The sequence below is a fragment of the Dicentrarchus labrax genome, unplaced genomic scaffold (genome assembly GCF_905237075.1).
Source record: "Dicentrarchus labrax unplaced genomic scaffold, dlabrax2021, whole genome shotgun sequence".
Taxonomy (NCBI): domain Eukaryota; kingdom Metazoa; phylum Chordata; class Actinopteri; family Moronidae; genus Dicentrarchus; species Dicentrarchus labrax.
In genome coordinates, this window is record NW_026136711.1 from 5,022,297 (window position 1) to 5,048,056 (window position 25,760).

The 25,760-nt window shown below is 38.6% G+C and overlaps 1 protein-coding gene across 7 annotated transcripts in view; it reads right to left on the reverse strand.

Moving 5' to 3' along the window:
* The window catches only part of fhit (fragile histidine triad diadenosine triphosphatase), a 432,233-nt gene that overhangs the window by 316,626 nt on the left and 89,847 nt on the right, over positions 1–25,760 (reverse strand). The window contains exon 3 of one of the 7 annotated variants that reach the window (XM_051415068.1): positions 3,619–3,680. The exons of the other annotated variants lie outside the window; for them this stretch is intronic. The gene's annotated coding sequence lies outside the window, so the exon portion shown is untranslated. The remainder of the gene's footprint in view (positions 1–3,618; positions 3,681–25,760) is intronic. 7 annotated transcript variants of the gene reach the window in all.

Here is a 25,760-nt window from a genome sequence, read left to right on the forward strand (position 1 = left end):
GAAACAAGCCCACAAACCCTGCCTGAACCAGTCAAAATGGATAACACACCTCCCTTTTCAGTGCACTGTGTACAAAGTGATGCAGTATAAAATGATTAAAAAATCCTGCGGTGTTGGCCATCCATCTTCAGCGGTTCATCTCTTTCCTCCCCCCTCCCCCGCCTTTCAGCGCAGTCTTGAATGTTAGAGCCGTCTCCTCCCCAGGCCCTTAGACAATAGCCCTGCGAGCATCCCACTGGATAACTGCCATGGCACGCTGAATGCCAGACAGAAATAATCTCCTCCTGGTGATAACCGAGCAATCTCACAGCCCTGGGGAGCCAGAAACACTATTCAGAAAGCGATGGAACAAAACCAGGGCTGGCATGTCATGGGGCGGTGACACAGGGACCCGGGGGTTAGACAAATACTTCCCTGTCACAAACAGTAAGTCCACTGACTGAAGATTAACAGACACCACTGAAAGTCTGCAAGGCACATTGGCTGGATAATTAACTGTCCTGACCAAGAAAGACATAATTTATGATTATTTCGGCCATCAGTGAATGTAGAAATACATTCATTTATGTGCAAATGTATGTTGCTTTAAAGGACAATAACAGTAATTTTGCATGTTTTCATACATTCTTCCACACACCTTTGTGTTCAATTTATATTTAAATCAAGTTGTACATGTAAATAATGGGAGGTGATATCAATTTCCAGTTATACACACATGGGCTTTAGTGTGTGTGTGTGCGTAGATAATTGAGGCACATCTGAAAGCACTGTCTTTTGTTTGTATTTAAAAAAAACTTTAACTTTTAAGAACTTTTAAACTTATCCTGAAGAAGAAAGCTAAAAATGAAGTGAATTTAGAGATATGATTTGTGAAAACAGACAAAGACATGCTCAGCAGGTGTGTTAAGGATATAAAACTATGGTTATATATATGGTATAAGATGGTTCAGCAGAAACATCTCACTCCTTTTGAACACTAAAGCTACATTCAGACTGCAAGCCTTAGCACTCATTTCTGATGTATTGGTCAGATGTTGTTGGTTTTTTTGGCTGTTCACATTATTTTTTGAATGTGGCCCATATCAGATTGAACAGGTCAATTTCCTAAAGTGACCCGCATGACAAATGTCAGTTTAGCATGATGTAAAAATCACATGAAAAGTCACATTGCAAACAATCAGACCTGTATCTGATTCAGACCACATATGAAAGTGGACCGAATCAAAAAGATTCCATGTGATTTCTATTATTTATTTATATAGATATTTATTTTTTGTTTGCCTTTATTTGATAGTGACAGCTGAAGACAGACAGGAAAGGGGGGCAGGTTTGATTGGAACCCACCCCAGGTACATGGGACGCCAGCTCTACCGACTGAGCTAACCCGGGCGCCCCTTTTCTATCTCCTTGTTTACAAGCCAAACAAATGAAAGCACAGTGGATCGGTCTATCAAATGGGACAATGCAGGTCTTGAGGGAGAAAAAAACTGAATGCCATTTTTGTGCAACTGGAATATAAAACCTACAAACCTCTAGCAGCTCTGTAAGGATTTGAAGTGGTACTGTGTACACTGGTATTGTTTAATGCATTTGTTTTTCCTTTTCCCTTATATTTAACCTTTTTTAGAGAAGATGCACAGTAATTGCACTTAAATTTGTAAAGTCTACACTATCAGACTTCCAGCTACAATGCTAATACTATGTAGTCTTTCAAATGGAGCAATGCAGGTCCTGAAAAAAGAAAAAAAAAATAGCTCAACATGGATTAAACAGCCTAAAATACCCAGACTACTCTGACTTCCTCTAACATTCAACATGGGTGTAATAAATAAATAAGAGCCCTTTTTTGACAGGACAAACAAACCAGCTGAGGCTTCTAGCCTACAGTAGTTGGATTTATGGAGTGGCTAAAAATGATAATGTTCATTCTCTGCCAGTGTGATAAGATTCTGACACACTGATTGTTGGAAACTAATGTAGCAGGATTTCCAATTTTACTCAGGCAACAGCACCAAAAGCCATCAACTTTTTTTATGTGATGAAAGTATTTTTCCAATTATTCTGATGGCATGAATTGCATTGCTGTCTGCCACAATGTCTGCTTTGATAATACCTCGGGGGTCCACCAAAGTTTAAAATTCTAAACAAAGTGGCTTTAACTTTAACAAGTTTTTTTGGGAGACTTTCCTCCTTTCTTCCACTATATGTTATGGTGGTAGGTTTTTATTTACACTACTCACAAAAAGTTAGGGATATTCGGCTTTCGGATGAAATTTCAGAATGTACATAAAATGCACTATAACATTTCCAGGTGATCTTAATTTGAACTTCTCTACTTAAATGCCATACTTTCATGACATAATATCACTGCAGCATCAACTTTTTAAATTTTCATTAAATTTCACCCGAAAGGGGAATATCCCTAACTTTTTGTGAGTAGTGTATTTTGCTGATTAAGATTTAATAAAAAAGAGAAACTATATATGGACAGAAATTTGTTTTTGGAACTTAAAATAAGCTTAATGATGTAGATATTCAAGCTATACACATTGATTTTTTGGTTACTGGGAGGCAGTAGAACAAGCTTGAAATGCAACAATGATATAGTATCACCTCATAAAGTAAACAAAAGCAAACAAGCACTTATTTACTAGCATATGCAAAAGTCAGTCAGATTCAGTCAGTCATATATATAGAAAGTTTGCTAATATTTGCAAACATTAGCCACCATAAACTACTGGTCATACCCGAACAAGCAAAACTGCTGAAGGTATTTAATTAAACAATGATGTATTATGGGAAATTAGCATTTTAGATTTAGTAATAAATGTATTGATTTGGTGACACCAATGTGATTATCTGTGTTTGAAGCTGCAGTAGGTACTTTTTATAAAAATAACTTTTTGTCATGTTTGCTGAAATTTTAACTATATCCTGACAGTAGTACATAAAACGGATAATCTGTGAAAAAAATCTAGTTCCTTTGGCTCCTCCTGGTGATGGCAATTGCAAAAATTTTACCCGGCCCGAACGAAAACAAAAAAAATTGATGTCTTCTCTCCATGCAACATGAAGTAAAGAAAATATAATTTTTCAGAGAATGAGTAAAATTTTAGAAGAAATTCTCTTAGTTTATTGCTCAAATTTCCTCTCAAAATCGAGACAGTGCCACTTTAAGTAAGGGATTAGTGTACTGGTTTTCACTACTGAACAGCACACATGAAGCATAACAGAGTCTGTTTCCCCTGTGCTCCTGCTGTTGTAATAGGCAAGCGGAGCGCTGCAGTCAGAATGTTAAAAGAAAAGTATGATGTAGGATGACAGACATCACTGTTTCTTTGTGGCATCCAGACAGAATAGCAAATGAATTCAAGATCGGCTGTCTGGGACTTCTTTGGCAGCACTTATGGGCGGTTCAACAATTCATCTGCATCGCAGTACAAACAAATAACTACAGCAGCAATTTAGAGAGGAGTCAGTCACTTTTACCCACTTCATCTGCATCTCTGCTTCGAAAAATACACTTTGAATGTCAATTTATTTCCTCATCTTCTTCAGTAGAGGGGACAAAAGGATGTGCCAACAAGTTAAACCTGTTTTTCAACAATTTTTACTCACCAACACAGGGCAAAACCTTCTCCACCTCCTCAAGTATCCCCACTCACACCTTGGCTAACAAACTGTCAGTGAAAAAAGACAGAAGACTGTCATTCTAAACACATCACAATGCAAAAAATATCAAATCACTTTCAATGCCTGTGGGTTTTTTTTTTTTATTGGAACTTTTTTCAGTGTCAATAGAACGTTTTCCAATAGCAATGCTATTGTTTCTTTCTTCATTTCAGGTTTTGCTTTCAATTCCATGTTTTATTTTTGAGGCCAAAATTTAACATCAATGTCCTGGCTCCATAGTTTTTAACTATGTCCTGCTGGTGGGTTGCCTTTTTGCAATGTTCCTAGTTAAAAATGTCCATATGGTTGTAGGCCTTGGATCAGGTGAGTGTCACATAATGGCCTCACATCAGGCCTGAAGGGTTCTCCAAACTCCCAACTACACAGCTAAGTAGAACCCTCTTCAGAAAGGTCATGATTACAGCCCCCTCACAGAGCTCTTGTATGATTCAGGCTGCCCTGGGCAACTTCACACACTGGCAGTTCTAAATGGTAGAGAGGTAACTCAAAGCAGAAGAGAAAAAAAACAACTAATCCATGTAACCATAGAGACAAAGTGCCATGTGTCATACTCTGAAAATCACGCCCACCACGCCTACCAAGGAGAAAAATGTATATGAACAAACTCAGATAGTCCGTCTATCTCAGTGTCCCTTCTCCTTACATAAGGTAATGATCCCTCAGAATGACCAGAACTGAAATATTTTGACATTTCCACTGGATGTCTCAGATGGCATCTTATTATAGAAAGGATCCCTCCAGAGATTGACCTTTTGTTCAACCAAAAACATTATAATATCACTTTCTGTATCTACTTTTGTCTTCTTAAAGTTTTTTGATTCATCAGCTTCTAAAAACTTAAAGTTCTGGGTTCTTTAGCCTGTTGGTAGTGCATCCCACCACACAGCAGCTTTAAGGCATTTTTCTGTTGTTTTCTTAGAGACAGAAGTGACAAGGAGGCACCTTCATGCAAAACAAAGTAATTGGAAAGCGATTCATTGTTTTCCTCTCAGTGTTTACGGTCTTTGCTTTTTACCTAAGTGCTCTCATTAGTTGTTGTCTACACTGTGTAAAATTTAAGATTTTGCTTGCACTCACATTTATGTTTGAACTTTTCTCACCATACTCACTTTTATAAGTATATTTTATAGTTAAAATACTTAATTTTAAACAGTTGAGGTTGCGTGCCTGTTGCATAATCGTTCACATTTTGTCCAGCTTTTGGAATTTTGGCATTTACGTCACACAGTTGCATCATGAGGTTTAGTATGAAGTGTAGTATTTGCTGTGTCTATGCCGGCAGTGAATACACAGTATTCTAAAATACAGCCTGCAATTGATACACAGGGCTAGTCTCTCACAACAGATTTTCTAAATGTAACCGGGTTGAAATGATATCTTTACTTTCACGTTTGAAATGTCACCAAATCCTGATGAATATTGTTTTCTATATGTTTAAGATGTGTTTTATTGCCTATATTTATGCCTGAATGTTGTATTCAGACCAAGGCGTTAATACCTGTACTGTCACTTTAAGAGGTTGCAGGCCTTGTGCCTTCATTCCAGTGCTTCTCTCAGTCCCTGCCAGACTAGCTGAGAGGAGGTGATGTATTATTTTGCTCGTCATTTTTGAACATTTATTTCGGTTTTTGGACAATGCAAACCTTGTTTGATGCATGTATAAATGTTAGTCTCTAGGTTGTGAACATGCAGTTAATGTGTCAATTGAATATAAACCTTGTAAACAGACTTTTTGCAAGCTTTAAAGTAGACATGTTTCCACGTGCTAGTCCACAGGGGTTTCTGTATGTTTATCTGCTGACAGGAGCTTGAGACCTGTGTGCTGTGTGGAGGAGACTGCATGTTACAGAGCATTATGTTCATTATAATTCATCTGGCATAGTGTTTACATGTGTTTACACTGGTTGCATTAAGCATGTAAAAGAAATTCATGTTATCAAATACATTGAGCATTTTATAAGTTATTGAATTCATTTTCACATTTTTATTTAAAAGTATTTTTGCTGTTAATACTAAAGGTTGTATCAGTCATGTATGTGCAGTCCGCGCCAGACTAGCTGAGCGGAGGAGCTTGAGAGCCGTGTGCTGTGTGGAGGAGACTGCATGTTACAGAGCCTTATGTGTTTTTCTGTTGATTTGTACAGACAAATCCACCGTTCTACCTTCATTAAAAGAGTAACCAGCAGCTGGTCGTGGTCCTTCCTTCGTCCTTCCTTCATTTAGCACAACATAGAACACAATGCAGAACATACAAGGGTTAATGGACGTGCATCCAACCTGATATGAAACTGTTAAAGACAATGTAGGCCCGTTATATAAACAACATGTATAACTTGCTCACACTTGCTACCAAGGTAAGTAACCAGAATAACCTCTCCATCTGTTTCTCTTACTGACAATATTTATAAATTGGAGTAACTGCCCAATTTTTCTGTTTGACTTTACCATCCAGAGCTCAATAGGCGGGAACGAAAAGAATTTCATAGAGTTGAACTTTCAGAAGAAATTAGGTCTGCCTCGGGATACTGAGAATCACAGGGGGGGGGGTGATCGTCCCACTGATTTAGTATTAGTTATGCCATTCACTTATATCTCCATTCAACTCATCTCACAACATAAAAACATGAAGTTGGTGAGCAGATGTTAATTAGAGCAACATAGAAAAGAGCCAGAATAAAGGAGATAAAAACCTTCTGAGCACTCTGAATGTTGTGAATTCAGGTATTTTCATGCTATTGGCATATTACACCCAATATAATGAAACTTGTGGAAAAAACAAACACCATATTTAGTGTGCACTTATTCTAAACAAATATGTTGTTTCTCTTGAGCAGGAGTGGAGCCAGACGTTGTAAACACAAAGGGGCATGCTCCTCCAGGGAGATTTTTTTCCCAATTACAGCAGATATGACATATCTGTACATCATTGTGGAAAAAACATGATAGATGATTTTTCTATTTAATTGTTCTCCAATCATTACGAATCTTGAAACCTATTTTTGCTAAACCATGCTGGAGTAGAGTTCACAGAATGAATGTTTAGCTGACCAATCTGCTACATGTAAATTCATATGCCATTATACTGTGATGGTGATATTTTCCCCAAACTTTTGCTCCATTTATTTCTTCACTTCAGTCAGGGAGACTGAGGGGAAATGACACAAAGTTGATTTTAAAAACCTAAAAGATTTGGAGCTTTTGAGAAAACATTAGGGGCTGGAGCCCCAGAGGCCATCCTCCTGCTCTACCCCTGCTCCTGAGAGTGAAAAGAGTTCATGGGGTCATTAAAATCCTCTGAGGAGCATAAATTTGTACAGTAAATTCTATGCAAATCTGCAGATTACAGTGTTGTGTATATGTGGAAAGGTGGCTTTGATGGTAACTCTAGACGGAAAGTCATGAGGTTGCCAAAATCACTGTTGATCCTCCTCTGGGGACCATGATAATCGCACTAAGTTCCATAGCAATCTGGCCAGTAGTTATTTAAGATATCTGGCTCTAGTCCACAGTGTTGGACAGATGGATGGGCAGATGGACTCATAAACTGACCCACAGAGATTTCTCTCCTATTGGGGCAAAATATCATCACCTGTTTCCAAGATGTACAGCAGATTAACTCTTTGTAATAGAAAATATGTAAACATTAACCTAGTAAATGTCTTATTCTGAAGCCATTGCTGCCTGTGTAATACTCAAAATAAATTTTGCAAGTTCATCAAACCAAAATCAATAGAGTCTAAATTTTAAATCTAGACTACACTCTATATTCATTCATTTACCCTTATAAGTCCCGCCCCATTTGGAACCTCAGTCAAATTTCTCCTCTCTCGCTTCGTCATGCCCGCTAGGAGCCTCATACAGACACATACGGCACCCTTTAGCATCTGTATTTGATGCACCAGGCTACCACAAAGCCCTTCTTCCAGAAAGCCCTTTTAACACATGGTTAACATTGTTAGAGATTGCACAGATCTGAGATGGATGAATAAGCTACTGAGCTACTGTTTCAGATTGCCTAGAGCACATTCTATTGGGCCTTTTTCTGGTACCATGTCTCTAGCAGCACATAATCTGCCCTTATATAGTGTTAAGGGGACGTTGCCTATGCTAATAACAAACAATTGGCCACACCACTCCAATTATACATTTTTTTGTTTGCTTTTTTAAGTGGGACTTCCCATTCAGCACACCTGGACAAGAGTAGATTTGGATGGATATGGATGCTTGGTGCATCTGGAGAACATTTATTTCTTTTAAAGCTGCAGTAGGTCATTTTCAAAAATATTTTTTTGTGATATTTGCTAAAACATTCACTACATCCTGACAGTAGTACATGAAACAGATAATCTGTGAAATAATTAGGTTCCTTTGGCTCCTCCCAGTATCCTAATGGCATTTGCAGGAATCTACCAGGTCTGAACGAAAACAACCAATCAGAGCCAAGAAAGATAGATTGAAGGTAGTTAATTGTTGACTTTAATTTCCAGGGTGAATACATACTTTGGGACCCTGGGAATGAGATGCTACAATCAACCATCTTCAAGCTTCCAATGTAGATTCTTGCAAATGATATTAGGAATGAGCCAGAGGAACCTGATTTATTATCTGTCTTATGTACTGCTTTCAGGACACAGTGAAATTATAGCAATAATGACAAAACGTTATACATTATAAAAGGTTACCTACTGCATCTTTAACAGAAATATAAGATAGATTTAAGAGAATGTTGCTGCCGAAGGCCCATTGTGTTTTAAATCCAGGTCTGTATTTTGCAGTGTAATGAAGGCTGTAGCCTCTATAGGGGACATTAATGGGGCATTACACTTTTAGTCTTTTTTAATTAGAAGCCAAAAATGCCAGTGAACATATTTAATCAAGTGCCATTTTTATTTGATAAATAGAGATAATCATTTTGCAGCCTGCATACAAACACAGTTTTTGGGTCTGCATCAGAAGACATGAAGTCTACCAAGTCATTTAATCATTATGATTTCATTCTTCTTGTTATTTTTGTATCATTAAACAACTGCATATGTATAAGCTAATCTGTAGGTGGCAACACCTCTGAAACATTGTTTCAGAGCCCCGTGTTGGCACCATGCAAACAGTAAACAATCACTCCTATTGGATTTTTGGCATGGATTGTGTTGTTTTAGTGTTAATTATGTGCGACAGCATACAAACACATAATAATATAACTCAAATTATTATGCATTGTTTGCGCATCTGCAGCAAACAACACCAAGGGCAGATTGGGAGGTGAGAAACCCCCATTCCTTCTCTTCCCACATCTAGAAATATATACAAAGCTAGCATCCGTAACACAGTATCACTTCCTCTCTGTGTAGCATGATACCCTGAGATTAAAGCCACGCAGAGAAAAACAAGGCCAATATATGGATGCTAAATTCCTTATTCAATTGGATGCAATGGATGAAGTGTAAGAGAAATGAAGATTTATAGAGTAAGGCAATTACTCTAAGCCTGGTGCAGCAGCCCTTATTTAGCTGAACGGTAAGCTCGCCTTGCTTGGAGGAGCACTAATTACTGAAGCTTATAGGGGGCTTACACTAATCTTGATTGAATTTCTAAGTGTGATGTGAGATCTCGCCATCAAACTTTTCCCACTGACAAAAGAGCAACTTTTAAAGCCGATGTTTTCAAACAGGTTTAACCTACTGAGTGTGCAAACAAATCCCACTATGGAATTTACATAAACTCACCTGCTTGTATTTTAAGAAGAAACAAACAAAGTGCGTAACATCATGAACGATTGTAGACTGACAATGTCATGGGAACATGAGAAAATAAAAAAAATATGCAAAATATGAAATACTGCATAATAATAGCCTTTACTGGTGGTTAAGGTTCATTAGTGACTTAGTGTACTTCATGGTCTTAGCCCACATATGGTTGACAGAGGTTTCTAACATGAATTTGGTTTCTTTGATATTATGTTTAGGGGAAAGTGATAGGAATAAAATCTTCTGTTCTTAAATCATGATAATAATAAACTCTTAAATAATAATGCATGTGCACCATAGGCTGTATACATAAAAATGGATGCAGTCTCTGTGATGTCCCATATACGTTTCTAAAGAGCTGTGTGAATCTCAGTGTGGTCGACTCTGGCCGTCGCCATCTTGGCAGTCTTGACTCCTCCGGCTCCCGTCTAATCCAAAAGTGGGCAAAGAGGTGGAGCGTGGGTGGAGCTGAGGCTGAATGAAGCCTGGTGGCACCCACCTGTCACTCAGCCACACCCTTTTATTATGCATAACTTTAAGCCTTACTTAATTTAAACAGGTTACTTAAATAAAATTTCACCCCCTGTACAGTTGTCATTAACAGGGAAATTAGCTATAGTGTCCAAAACAGTTTTTTGTACCAGTCTGTAAACATGTTTATTTCTGCTTTAAAGTTGGGCATTTTAATATTTAATTATTTATATATTATATTTGTTACTTTGCCAGCCACATAGGTTGCTGTGTGATGTGCAGAGTTTGATGTTTTCACATTCATCTGCTAAAAGTGGAAAGTTTATCTGTGCTCATTGAAAATCTGATTTTAAGGGGCGGGGCCTACCAGCAAGTGTTATGTGAATGGACTTTACATTGAAGTAGGAGACATGGTGTGTCCAGCAAGAAAACTTAGAAGTTAACAACATTTGCATATTTATAGATTCTGGAATATTTAATTAGATAGAATTTCTATAAGTGTTTCTATAAGAGGGGTTTTAATAAATAACCAGATGAGAATATAACAATAAAGTAGTCCTGCTCATTACTCTGCAACACTGCCCACAATGGCTCTATATGACTAGAGATATTACATTGCACATATTATAAATAAAGCCAGTGTTGTTTTATGTAATCTTTTTAATGTAAAAAATGCCATAAAAACACAAAAACCATCAATGTGTTAATCAGTCTCTCAATAATGTATAATGTCTGTCTAGCCAAACTATTCAAGATGTAACTATTTAAAAATTGTGCATAAATATAGACTTCATTTCTCTAAAAAAGAAAAAATGTCCTAAAACGGATAGGTAACCATTACTCAAACAGAGGGAAGAGGTCCACTTGCTGGGGATTATTTTTAGTAGTGGATTAATGAACCACAGTTGCTGCTCTATAAGTATTTACTAGCCTGGGAGATGAATCTGCAGGCTCATTGTTTTATTTGCTCTGGCAGACGAGTCACCCTCCCATTCAGACAAATTTACACCAGTCTTGGATCTGGTCGGCCCAATCAAAAGATGCACAACCTTATTGGCCATTGAGACATTTTCGTTCACAACCAAGATGTTTGCTGCTGATGAACTATTAAATGCGCTATTATATCACTTCCAAACAACCGCAATTAAAGCTTTTGTTGATAAGAGAGATGTGTTTGCCACACTTCCAACAGGATTTGGTAAGACACATCACACGTTTTGTTGCTGTGGCTGTAGGCTGATAACGCCTCTTGGAAAATTGAAAATAAACTAAAAGGTGGCAATGCCACACTGAGTATTTACAGCAACAGCATGGTGTATGTGGGATTGAGTTAAAATAAACTACAGTCTGTGTGTCCATGGTAATGAAGGAACATGTCACCCAACACTGACAAATTCAGGTGGTATTTCCTTCCTGGTGGCTGGTAATTTCGGTATACATTCAAACAGCAGTCAGTTAACTGCGTACAGTCAAGTCCTGCACAGGTGACCTTAATATGGACTGACAGCCTGAAGGTACAGTCAGCATTTCCCAACAATGAGTGTGGCATCAAAAGCCAAACTGAGAACTTTTTGACGTAAGGTCACAGGACTAGTAGTACTGTACTGCCGCCTCAACCAAACAATACATGTGCATTTATTACAGGGTTCCCTCCAGATTTGTATTACAACCAAGTGTGAACATCACCCATTAGTTTGTGCAGTATCATTTTGAAGCCTCAAATTTGGTATTATGGTCATCTGTAGCAGGAAGCAATGGGGGCTCATAAACATTCTCGTATTTAATGGTAATGGTAAATGGACTGCACATTATATATAGTGCCTTTCTAGTCTTTTGACCACTCAAAGCGCCGTACACTACATGCCACACTCATACAGTGAGGGCAGTGGCTGCCATGCAAGGTGCCAACTGTTGAAAACTATTCACACACAAGTTGCATACTGGACCAGGATGGACTATTTGTGATGTCATAAATCATGCTCAAAGGCCACGCCCCCTAAAATCATTTTCAATGAGCACAGAGAAACTTTCCACTTTCAGTAGATGAATGTGAAAACATCCTTCTACTGTCAAACTCTGCACATACATCATCACACTGTGGGAACAAAAAGGAAATCAGATTTGACTGGGGGGGACTTTAAGAAAGCACATGTTAAATGTGTTTCAGGTGAACAGCACACTCTCAGTTCTAATCCACAGCCATACCTGTGTCTGCCTACGTGTTTGCCCTGTAATGAACCCTCCATCCATCCAGAGTGTCTCCCTGTTTTCCACCCTAATGCATGCTGGGACTGTGGGAAATGAGGACTTTGTTTTTTCTAAGGAGCTGAGGCGTACACTCTCTTGCTCTCAGATTGAAAAAGAGAGCTGTGTGATCTCAGAGTTTGGAGAGAAACAAATCTCATCAACAACAGGAACACAGGAGCTGCAGACCTCACACAGTCTGCTCTGTTCTGACCCGCACTCAGTCCAAAATTCACTATGAAACGCAATTCAATTAATGGCTTAAACAAAACTGGACCGCATCCGTTTGTTTATTAAGAATAAATGCATGTACAACGTTATAAAATGACACAATGACAACACGTATGGCGCTGAACCCACCACTAAAGACTGTTTTCTTCAGAAGTCGAAATGACATGCAACTTGTATATGTGTCACTTCTTTGGGCTGTCCAAAGAAGCCGAAACTGAAGTGTAATCTAAAGGAGACAGCATTTGCAGCTCAGGCCCTGAAGCCGTGGGATAAACCACATCAGTGTGTCAGGATTTCTGAATCTTGACAGATTTTAAAATCTCTACTGACATCTGATTTTAACAAAAATTTCATCACACCAACCTGTTTTATTGTTGTGTACTGTTCATTTTTGCATATATTTTATGTAGTGTTGAAGAGCCTATATGTGTACGTTTTTATGTAACAGTCGTACCATTCAAATTATTCTGATGACATAAGGATTATTTTTTTTAGAAAAATGGGACAATTCCAGTGCACTTAGTGAAACTAATCCCCCCCCTCCCAAAAAAAGGGAGGTCTGAGTAATGTCACAATAAAGTGTGTTACAGGAGTATAACCTAGAGAAGATAGAAGTGATGCTATGACACAAATATATTTTTTGTTTGCTTGATTTTGTTATTCAATTTTATCAAATGCAATGCCATCTAGGTTTTGGTATCAGTCCAGGCCAGCTTGTCTGAATATGACAGAATGAATGAATTGAGGTGTCATCAGCAAAAATGAGAGAATAATAGGTCTTTTAATCTGAAAATATCTTACTCTGGTACCATCTGGTGAATGACACAATGACTGCAATGGATGCTGGTACTCTCACATGCAATGGTGTGGGAGGGATATTACAATAATCTGGCCAATGAGGGTATTTTATCTACAGTATATTCTGCAATTTCTTATTTCAGACATGGAGTATGAAAAAAGGTGCACGAGGACTCCAGCCAGGTTCGTGGTCAGTCATGTCATGAGGCAGAAAAGTGTGCCAGCAGACTTTTAGGAATCAGAGAAATTGACCTTTTCCCTGCCTGATGTCTTTGTTTACTTGCTTTTTGATGAAAGTCTTAGGTGACTTTTCTTGACCAGTTCGAAGTCTTAGGTGACTTTTATTGACCAGTTGTTTGACGTAGGACTGCTAAATTACACTGACTTATGGCAGATGAAGCTCTGCAGTGGTGGCAGCTGTACCTCTAATTGAAAGTCAGACATTGTCGGCATGGTAGAGGATGTTTGAGAAAGGAAATATCGCTAAATCACATGTCACCTTTTGGTTTGTCACAGGACAATAGGCCTAATGCCCATTTATCATTTCTTAAATCTCTCTGATATTTTCGCTTAATTTTCGGTAAAGAGACAAAATAAGTAAAAAAATAACTCCAGATGCACCAAACGTTCTTAACTATATACATCTTACAAGTCTAAATGATCATAAATTGGAGGCATGTGGTTGATTGTTATTCAAGTGACCTGGACAAAACATCAATCCAATATGGGGACCTACACTGGTTGAACTGGCAGAACCACAAAAGAGACATGTGAATTAGACATTTATTTCAAGCCATGAATATTTATATCACTTCTCAAAAGAAGAACAAAGATATGTGAACACACTGCTTGCGACCCATGCACAGCACCCACAGCAGTATTTCAGTAAAAAGAAAACAGCCAAGTCCCTGCTGGAGCTCCAGTTTGGCGATGTTTACATCTATCTTGTGGAGAATCCCCTTACGCTGCCACCAGAATAAAATAATACAAAAGTACAGACTAGGGATGTCCCAATCCAATCTCAAAGATCGGTGTCAGTGCCAATTAAGGCATTTTTTAACTGGTCAGTACGGGCTATGTTGAGCTGTATTGACCCGATCCACTCTTTTATTTTACGTCAGCTGTCACACAGCTGTTTTTAATCGTGAAGCTTTCAGACACGGTGCAGCGATCGTCAACTCTCTCCGCTGTCTGCCTCTCAACTGTGAGCTCCGTGTGTGTGAGAGAACAGTAGCAGCACCGCATGCTGTGAAACTCTGCAGCGGAGGAGAGGTAAATATCCGACACAACCACACTCAACACACCACTGCAAGTGCAACAAAAGCCCCATGAACAAAAAGACAAAAGATGTAGAGACGACACACAAATAAACTGAAATCACGTCACTCCCTCCAGACAGCAATAAGACAAAACAGATTACGGAGAAGGTTTTATACTATAGAAGCACAACCCAGGCCTGTCTCCTCATTGGTTAGTGCATCTGACCACAAAACAACTATCCGGCATTTTGGCTAAACATACTTGGTCTGTGTCGAAGATCACTACTGAAGTTAGCTGGCGAGCATCAGAATGAAGCCTTGTTTTGCTCTCCAAGTGGGCGTTCCAAACGTAAAAACTATGAATTAGCCCATTTGTGCATGCAACTGAAAATCAAATCAAGAAATCAAGACATTTTCAAAATCAGTCAAACCATTTGGTTTAAAATTTTGTTTTTCTCATCATACTATATTGAGTCTTGGGGCACATGCGAAATGGAAGAAAATGTCAGAGAATAAGCAATAAAAATAGAGGGATTTTCAATATTTTTGTAAACACGTGATCGGCTCCTATCTATATATTTCACATAAATAAAAGTTGCACACAACTATTTGTCATACAGCAGATGAAAACATTAACTTGCAGGGCCATTCTCTGTTTGTTTCAATGGGTTTTAATGTCCATTAAAACACAAACACAAAGAAAAAAACTTGCTTAAACCAATTTTCTGTATTTCAGAAACAACGAGTACAATCAAGTATTTTGTTATTTATGTTAGCATTTATTTTCAAATTTTTCAAAAATCCTGATTTTGACCATTGTTAAAAGGGTGATTTTTAAGGTTATCTAAAAATAAAAAGAATGCCAAAGCAGAACAACGCCTGAAGTCTGTCCATACCAAATTTCAGGACTTTAGACACAACAGAACAAATGTTATGGCATTTTTCTTTGATGGGTTAGCACAGGTAATGCCCCTAAACACTATATAAGCGCAGGTGTCATCATCAGGACACAGAAGGTGGTTCTTCCATAGCAATCAGTACTCCTGTAATGCTTACAAACAATGGAATAAATATGTTAAATAAAATGTATATAATATAATAATATATTTTGCGTATATTATTTTATGTTATTTATTAATTATTAGCATCCTGTTGTCCAGATTGCATGTTTTCTCTTTCTGTGAGGGAGCCACATAACATCTGGTTTTAAATACAGTTGTGGAGGATAGCAAAAATGTTTAATATTTTAATTTAACCATTAATCATTACCATTGGCGGTATTCTCTGCCAGTCTCACCCAAATTTACCGTCCTGCTCTCGCCCACTAACATGACATCCGGTTTCCCATCTATGATTGCCTAAATCCATGTGAATGCAGCATAATGGAGATGCATGGAGCACACCTTTAATGAAGAGATATCTCTACTAAATGAAAGAAGATTTCAGAGAACAGATTTTTCCAGATGTTTGTATTAGTTTATTTACTGTTGAACTCCAAACAGTATCCAAAGATGATTATAGGCGTACTTTATGGCAAATTAAAATGCTCACCATAGCAAAGAATTTTCACTCATTTAATTTTTTCATTTGGTAGAGGCATCTCTACATCCAAGGTTATACAGTGGAGTTATGTTGGCTTATAGTGTGCTTCTCCATGCATCTCCCACAGACTTCAACTAGCAATAGCACCTTCTGTTTTAGTTTCCTTGGATTGGATTGGATGAAAAAAAATGTTGTAAGTGAACATAATACAGGAAGCAGTTACATTTCCAGCAAAAAAATAAGGGAGAGCAAATTAGTAGTAGGCCTATATCAACGTATTTTTCCAAAAATGGTAAGAATCTCAGTCTAGCTGGTGTAATTTCTCTGGTTCACTCAGCCAGAGGTGTGTTTGATAAGGCTCTGGCCATCCCAGACAGGGTCAGAAGAATGGGACAGCAATTAAACAGGGCAACCAGGCTCTGTAATGCCCATTCTGAAAACTCGTCTCGACAGCCGTCATCTAGTCAGTGTTTGGCCTTAATAAGCATTCAAATTAATGCAACTGCTGCTGCGGCCATTTACATATTCAGTCTTGTTAAATACCCTGCTAAACTCAGAAGATGTGGCGGTGCAAAATTCTGCAGACCTGATGTTAATTTGGAGTAGAGTTAGCTGGGCTTGATAGAGTGGTTAAAAGAAAATGACTCAAGGAGAGTATGCATGTTAACAAAGAGGACAAAAACCACAGAGAAATACAAAGCACATCACAAATCTCGCTATCTGCTCATATCTGCATACAAAATTGCCAATTAATTTAGATTTCTTCCCTTAAATGCTTTTTTTTTCTACCACAGCCGCTGAAAGTAAACTTATTAAACTGCAGTGCATCAAATGAATAAGTGAAAGGCTTTAATTTTATATGCCTAGGGGGCTTCATAAATGCATGTCACTGATGCAATGAAATTAACATTGTTTATGTGTGTGTATTTGTGCCTCTGTGTATGTGAGCGTCGTGTCTGGGAGCTGGATTCTCAGGAGTTTTGACTGGGTAAAATGAAATCCAGAGTACACCCACAGGGCAACACGACTGAACAAATACAATAATTCAATTTACTCTTCAATTACATTCGCATTCAGGCTTTCCCCTCCTTTAATTAAACTGTTGTACATGTCTGTGCGGAGCAGACGCGAGTATAATCAAATAAAATCTATCACAAGGCCCAATATTCCACCTGATAAACCAAATGAGGGATTTGATATTGAGCATCATGCTTTTATTTTTTTGTCTAATGCAAATCAGTAAATTGCTAGTGTGAAATGACGTTCAAAGCAATATGCAGTTAACAAACTGAAACTAATTAACACATTTCAAAGGAATTCAGAAGATGAGAATGAACACAACATGCATACTAGGCTTTGATATTGACATCAGTCATACATATTTCAGTTGGAGACATCAAACGTATTGACTATCCAGAATTCCTAAATGTTGTTGGAGTTGGGAAGGCACTGCAGGTCGCTGCATACCATCAATAGGTACAACACAAAACAACCCGAGGCTGCTGATTGCTTATTCATGGATCTGTCATCAAGCATGTTATGAACCTGAATGAATGAGCTCTCCTTGTACGCGCTGAAGATTACACATACACACAACTGAACACACAAACACATTTTTGCACAAAATATTGAACACTTTCCTGCCCGCACAGGGAGGTCATGGCAGCTATTGATGAGGACGCAGACAGAACGAGCAAGGACAAGCTGTCAGAAGCATATATGTGTATGTGCACAGCATTCTTTGGTGTTTTGATGATGGTGGTCAGGCATGTGCAGGAAGGGCCAAAGCCATCTCTATTTTCTGAGGAGTCTGAGGTCCTTCAACATCTGCCGGACCATGCTGAGGATGTTGTATGAGTCTGTGGTGGCCAGTGCTATCCTGTTTGCTGTTAGGCAACAGCAGCAGGTTGAGGGTAGCGGAAGCTTACAGACTCAATAAACTGATCCACAAGGCCAGTGACGTTGTGGGAGTGGAGCTAGACTCTTTGACATCAGTGTCAGAAGAAGAGGATGCTGTCCAAGATTCATGCCATCTTGGACAATGTCTCCCACCCACTCCACAATGAACTCGTCAAACGCAGGAGTACTTTCAGTGCAAGACTCATTCGCCTAGATACAATACCGAGCGGCACAGGAAGTCATTCCTGCCTGTGGCAATCAAACTCTTTATTCTTTCCTCAGCGTGTCAAAACTCAGAGTCATTAAACTGGTGCTGATAATGTGCAATAAGTCGATTAAAGTGCAATATCTGGGTCAATGTGCAATACACTTGATCATTATGTCATTCTTTGTAATTATCTATAACTTCTGCAACACCACAGTCTTAAAACTCATTACTATTTATTTAATTTCTGTCAGTAATATGGTGGAATATGTTTACATTTATGTTTAGATTTAGATTTACTTTGTATATAGGCTCTTATTATCTTTCTATTTCCATTTTTATTTTTACATTAATTTCTATTCTATATAAGTACTATTTCTTTAACATTGCAGAACAACTGTAACAAACAAAAAAATTATGTATTTCTGATTCCGATGTTGATTCTAATCTAACTGTGGACTGAAAGGTCGTAACACAGACGGGGGACTAAGAAATCAACAGGGGACAATTTTTAGGTCCACTCTTGGTCGTTCTTTGAATCATACTAAAATCATGTCTGGTGAACTTTTTTTATAATTTTTGCCAACATGGGACTTGAAGGTGTGTGTGTGTTTAATATTTGGCAGTGACTGCTGACTGGAACAACGATTTTAACGACCCATTCACACACGTCGTTTTTAACGCTATCAGCCCCAGGCTGCCTTTAAGACTGCAGAGGGGCTATTACAAAGGCTACTTAGTAAAGAAACTAATCTCTTCAAACATGATTGTTTATCATGTTTTTGCAACAAAATATAAAGGAGTAGCTTTAGTGAAACATGATTTGTTATTATGTTTCTATGACACAAAAAGCTCACCTTTAGTGAATGTCCCAAGTTTCAATTCAGTTCAATTCAATTTTATTTGTATAGCGCCAATTCATAACAGAAGTTATCTCAGGACACTTTTCAAATAGAGCAGGTCTAGACCGAACTCTTTAAAACATTAATTACAGAGACCCAACAGTACCACCACAAGTTTTTCCTTTTAAGAGGCAGAAACCGCGGACAGAGCCTGGCTCTAGGTGGGTGGCCGTCTGCCTCAACCAGTTGGGGTGAGAGAGAGAGAGAGAGAGAGAGAGAGAGAGAGAGAGAGAGAGAGAGAGAGAGAGAGAGAGAACAGAGGTAACGACAGAAGGACAGAGACAGAGACAAAGGGACAAGAAAGCACGAGAACTCCGGGGAAGAAGTGAATTTAGTAACATGCATTAATGGGACCTGAATGAGTGCAGAAAGAGAGAGAGAGGAAGAGAGGAGCTCAGTGCATCATGGGAAATCCCCCGATAGTTTAGAAATATAGCAGCATAACTAAGGGATGGTTCAGGACTCACCTGATCCAGCCCTAACTATAAGCTTTATCAAAGAGGAATGTCTTAAGCCTACTCTTGAATGTGGAGAGGGTGTCTGCCTCCCGAACCACAACTGGAAGCGGGTTCCACAGGAGAGGAGCTTGGTAACTGAAGGCTCTGGCTCCTGTTCTACTTTTTAGAGACTATAGGAACCACAAGTAGCCCAGCATTCAGAGAACGTAGTGTTCTAGAGGGGTAATAGGGTACTATGAGCTCTTTAAGATATGAAGGGGCCTGACCATGAAGAGCTTTATAGGTGAGGAGGAGGATTTTAAATTCTATTCTACATTTTACAGGGAGCCAATGCAGAGAAGCTAGTACAGGAGAGATGTGATCTCTTTTTCTAGTTCCTGTCAGTACTCGTGCTGCAGTGTTCTGAATTAATTGGAGCGTTTTAATGGACTTATTGGGGCAACCTGATAATAAAGAGTTGCAGTAATCCAGCCTTGAAGTAACAAATGCATGGATTTCTACATCCGCCTGTGACTTTACCTGCAGTAGGAAATAGACAGAATGGAGCAGAAAGTGAAGGAGACTGACTCCAGACCACCACTTAACCAGCTGAGCTATCCAGAGCCTGCCATCTGTTCAGACAGGTCAGCTGCCAGTCTGGTTCTCTCTCTGCTCTATACTGTCAAACTATCTGCTACTAATATATTGTGATGTAACAATTTGTCAGAAGGGCTGGAAGAAAATCACTAAATGCATTTATGGTTTCACTTAAGTTTCAAAAACTAGTTTGAGTACTGGTTTTACAAAACTGATACGCTTATTTTAACAGTCACACATTATGGAGGAAAAACCACTTCCTGACTGTTTTCATTTTGGTTTATCTGAATAAATGGTCTATATCTCTCTATTATTGGCCAGACACATCACCAACTGCAACAAAATGTAATTAAAAGTAATTGCAATTACTAAAACAAAAACCTAAATATCTGATCCAATGTCACTTACAAAGATGGCCAGTGTAAAATGTGTAAATGGTAAACAGACCTGTACTTGTATAGTGCCTTTCTAGTCTTCCGACCACTCAAAGCGCTTTTACACTACGTGTCACATTCACCCTTTCATACACACTCACACACCAATGCACGTCATCGGGAGCAATTTGGGGTTCAGTATCTTGCTCAAGGATACTTCGGCATGTGACGGGAGGAGCCGGGGAGGAGCCATAAGTGTGGAGTTTGACTGGTACCTTTCTTCCAGCCACTACCTTTGTTCAAAGTCATCCATGTATAATAAATAGCTCAGCTAGGACTTAAGAAGAACGACGACTATAATTTCTATCATTTCATTTCAAGAAAGTGACCTAAGTTTTGCAGATGAATATTTGGACATTAGTAGGATGCTTGTGATCTAGTTAAATTTTTAGGCCATGCATGCTTAGGTGACATCTTCTGCTAGCCTTACATCTTAAATCATTCATTTTAATTTCAATTCTTTGTTCACAGCAGTCAGACAATATCTAATACTAAGACACCATATTCATCTGATTAAGTATTTATTATATTATATATTATTGAAATTAACATAGGACGGCTAAACTTATTGTAATTCAGATGTTTGTGTCTGTGTGTATGTGATCAATGTGGATTTTACACATTTAGGATTCAGCACCCAGTCATGTATTAATGGGAGTTGAGCATGTTGCGCCTAATTTCATATATAATTGTGTTTGTGACATAAAGGTAGTTTGTAATTGTGAATGAAACCTTAAGGATCGATGTGACTCATACAATCATAGTGAAATGTGTGATTCAATGATGATATACTCCTACAATTACTGTAATTGGTTGTTAAATGGCACAGGAAAACGGTCGAAGATATGTCGAAGAAGTACAGCTGTAAAACAGTTGAAACTTACTTTTCAAGTAAAAGCACAACTTTACTTTTTGAAGAATTTCTGGACTTGAACCGACTGAAGGGCAGTTTTTCTCTCTCTCTCTCTCTCTCTCTCTCTCTCTCTCTCTCTCTCTCTCTCTCTCTCTCGTAAACAAACTATGTTTGCAAATTAAAGATAAAATTGGGTAATTTCCCCCTGGGATTATTAAAGTATGTATGATTCTGATTCTGATTCTGAAATGGTAATGCAAAATTTCATTCTTTTTCATGGACATTATGCAAGGAAAGTGGAAACATAGGGCTGGCAGCAGCAGCCACACAGCTGACACACTCTTGGTGTGATCGCCGCGAGCGTGTCAGATGTACCGGTCACAAGCCGGAGACGCCACTCAGGCATCCTATGTGAACAGGGAGTAATGATGCAGCATTGTAATATATAATAAATGTCTATAAAAAGTAATTTTGGGCCAGGCCTTCATATTAGATGCAGGTAAATACTTATTTATCCTTAAATGAAGTGGCCATGATTATTTTTGTAATATTTGTATCGCAGATAAAATAATATTAAAAACATAACAGTTGAATTCCATTTTTGAAAAACAAAAAACAAGTCTTTCTCACTCATTAGGTGAAAGAATGGGTACAGGCAGTAAATGGAGGTTCCTTAAAATGGGCACTGCTATAGACATTGCTAAAGGCTGCCAGTCCCCTCTTGGCAATTTCTTAATACAAAAATTACAGCAGTTGTGGAGAAGTTTGAGGAAGCATTCCGATCCTTCACTTCATTAGAATAACTAGTACCACACTGTAAAAATATGCTGTTGTGAGCAAAAGTCCTGCTTGAAATTGTGTGTATACTCAGTAGTATACCATATACAAATGTAGTTAAAGTATTAAACAGTGACTGTACTATTATACATGACACAATTAGATTATTATGACTCATGTAGCATGCTGTAAAGTAGCATGAAAAGAAAAGAAGTACAAGTACCTCAAATCTGCTTCGAATTTCTCCTATGGCGGATCAATAAAGGTACTGTATGTCTTATCTTATCTTCGTTGGTTCCAGCAGTGGAAATTTTCAATTCAATTCAATTTATTGTCCTCCAAGGGGGAAATTCATGTTCACATCACTGCACCTGCAGGCAACATCATACACTCAACAAAGAAACAACACAATTAACAAATCTACAGAACAAAACAAAACAAAAACAAAAAACAAACAAACAATCAAATAAATAATGACAGGTTTACACACTCAGCGCGCCCCTCTGTTTAAAGCAGCAATAGCTGCAGGGATCAGGCTTTTCCCATAGCGAGCTTTCGTGCACCTCAATGTTCGGTACCTCTGCCCAGAAGGCAGTGGGGTGAGATATTGATTGAGTGGGTGTGTAATGTCCAGTTCTATTGTGGTTGCAATGCGTGAGATGGCCCTGTTGTTTAGTTCTGTGAGATTGGGTGTGGGGAGTCCCATTATCTTGGCCGCTGTGTTGGTGATGCGTATGAATTTTGTCCGGTTAGTGACAGTTAGCATGTTGTAGGAACAGGAGGAGCAGTATTTGAGGATGGGCTGGAGGATACTTTGATACAGTAGTAGGAGAAGATGGGGGGAAACATAAAGTCCTTCGAGTTTACGGATGACAGATCCTTTTGAAGATGTCAGTGGTGTGTTGGTTGAAACTAAGTTTATTGTCCAGTGTTACTCCAAGGTATTTAAAACTGTCAACCATTTCAACTGTTTGGTTATTGATAGTAGTGCTGTGGTGTCGGGGGAGCAATGATGAGTTCTTTGGTCTTACTGACATTGAGGTGGAGATGGTTGTCCACAAAACCACACACAGTGCGGCATTGTTGGCTTTGTTGTTCCCTGTTCTTGAGATAAATGTAGAAAAAGAGAATGCTAAAGACCATTGTGTCTGTGTGAATTGATCATTAAAAGATGTACGACTAACTTACTAATTAATATATATGTTTACAAGAGGGGTTGCTTTTTTTCCACTTTAGCACCTGCCACTCAAAATGTGTGTGCTCATCTGATGGTGGTGGAGAGCACTCTCAAATATGCATCTCCCATAGATGTTCAGTTGGATTGAGATGTGGTGACTGTGACGGTCACATCAACCCATTCAGTGAGCCCTCATGCTCTGTATGGAAGTATTTGTATTCATTATGTCACCCATACTCATACGCGTACATATGACAGTAATCTCTGTTTGGCAGCTTTGTTGTTCAGTTGTGACAACAACCCTCATGGTGACCTTGTTTGTAGCATTCATGATCATTCCGCTGATTCCAGCATTTTCAACATCACTGCAAGGATGCATGACAGAGCTAATGTTAAATGTGCATTCAGACAAAATACAAAACATGTATGCTTAACCTAAGATAAATAAGAGAAGCTAATAAGATGTTGGGGCTTTATGAATTGACTTTGTAAAGATAAAAAGAAGCAAGAAAAGGAAAGAGGCTGGATGACACAAAGAATTGGAGTTTTTGGTGACTTCTGAGATCAGAGTATGAGACGAACTCACTCACAGGGACAACACAAACACAAACATTGTGTACATTACTAGTGAGCAAATGTATACACAGTCTTTCACTGCGGATGAGCACAGACAACATAAACTGTCAAAATCTGGCAAAAACTGTGGTCCAAATCTGTATAATAAAATGCATAGAGAGAATTGACTTTCACACAGCTTTAGCAGAAGTAACTTCAATCTACAACATTGGTTAGTTTTCCCTCACAGCAGTCCACAGCAGGCCAGTGGATTAATGGGCTCACACATCTAGCGGGGTCTCGTCTCTCGTCTGGTTAGGTTTTCAAAATAAAGCTTGCACGCTTAATGTTGTGAAACAGTCGCAGTTTGGTTAGGATTAGGCACAAGTATGTAGGTTTAAGAAAAGATAGTATGTTACATTACACACCTGATGTAACTTAAAGCTACTATCTTATATCTTAAAATCTTCTTAAAAATGTCTACATAAAAATGTCTATAAACACTAGCTCTACACCAATCAGCCACCTGGTGGTGTTCATAATGCATTTCACCGGTTGCCTGTCAATGCCCTCATATCCTCTGCTGGCGACTGGTGCACCATACACCAAGTCTCACCATGCTTGGGTCTTAAAGTTATTACCAAAGTGATCCTATTATTCTGTCTGTATTCATTTATTTAAACAAAACAATTCTGAAAAAATAAATCTGCTATCATTGTTTGTTTAAAAGAGCTGGCTCACAGAGCTGATCGTTCACAAATGACACATCCCTTGTACAGACATAACATTTAAAGAGAAAAATTTACCTGGTGCAACTTATGAGTTAACTTACATATGTTACTTAAAAGAAATAGTTTACTTTTGGTTTCACACAGGAAACAAACAGTGGTCTCCTGGGTTTAGGTCTTGTGTTTATTTGAGCCATCTATCGACCCCACCACCTCCATATGCAAACTTTCTTGTGCTTTATACTACATCACCTGACTTCAACGGTGAGTGCGTCAATAAATGAGACTGGAGGGATCCCTCCTGAGACCAAGTTGGACTGTGTCTGGGGCGAATCACCTCCATATTAAACACTGATTTTTTTTTTCATTACAGATCATTTTGGTACCAAAACATGATTTTGAAAGAGATGTGAACCCACAAACAAAATGCACCTTGCTGTTAAACTACGGTTTCTGATGAATCCTCATGGGTGTTCAGTCTTAGTTTGGAATATGGACAGAAAACTGAAGGTTTCAGGTTTTCTGAGAAGAGAGACGCGTTATGAAAGAATAGCAGAACAGAAGGTAACGAGTGGGATGGGACTTTGATACCAATACGTTTATAGTATATATAAAATGTCCCTATTAGAGAATAAACATAGTGGATGGTTTTGTAGGGAATTAGCTAATAAGGTGAAAGGTTATTTTTCATGTCACTGTCACTTAAACACATACAACATGACATTTGCAAAGATGTGTCGACTGCTTGTCTCATCCCTCCCATACTGAACATGTGTGTGTTGCCAGACAGATGGTCCTGAAGCGAGGAAGGGCAGCACGAGCTGGTTGTTGCACCTACCAAAACAAATGCATAATTTCTATGCAAATTGGCCATATACCTCAATCTATCACCAGCAAAGGGCTTGACACCTGTTGTGAATATGCATGAGTTTATGGCAATTAAAAGCAGGAGAGCAGTGGGAGGAGGAGACAATGATAGCACAGGCAAGTAGAGCTACGGGCCATTCAACACTACGGAGATGTAATTCCTCTCCTCCACACCACTTCACATAGCTACTTTATTGGTTTTGTAATTGAAATCCCCCCCCCTTCACTCCTTCCAATCCAACTCCCACTCTGCTGCTTTTTTTCACTCCCACTAGGTGTGTGCTGCATCTATGTGTATAAATGCTTTTTACTCCACCTGTACTTTTCAACCAAACCCTTATATACAT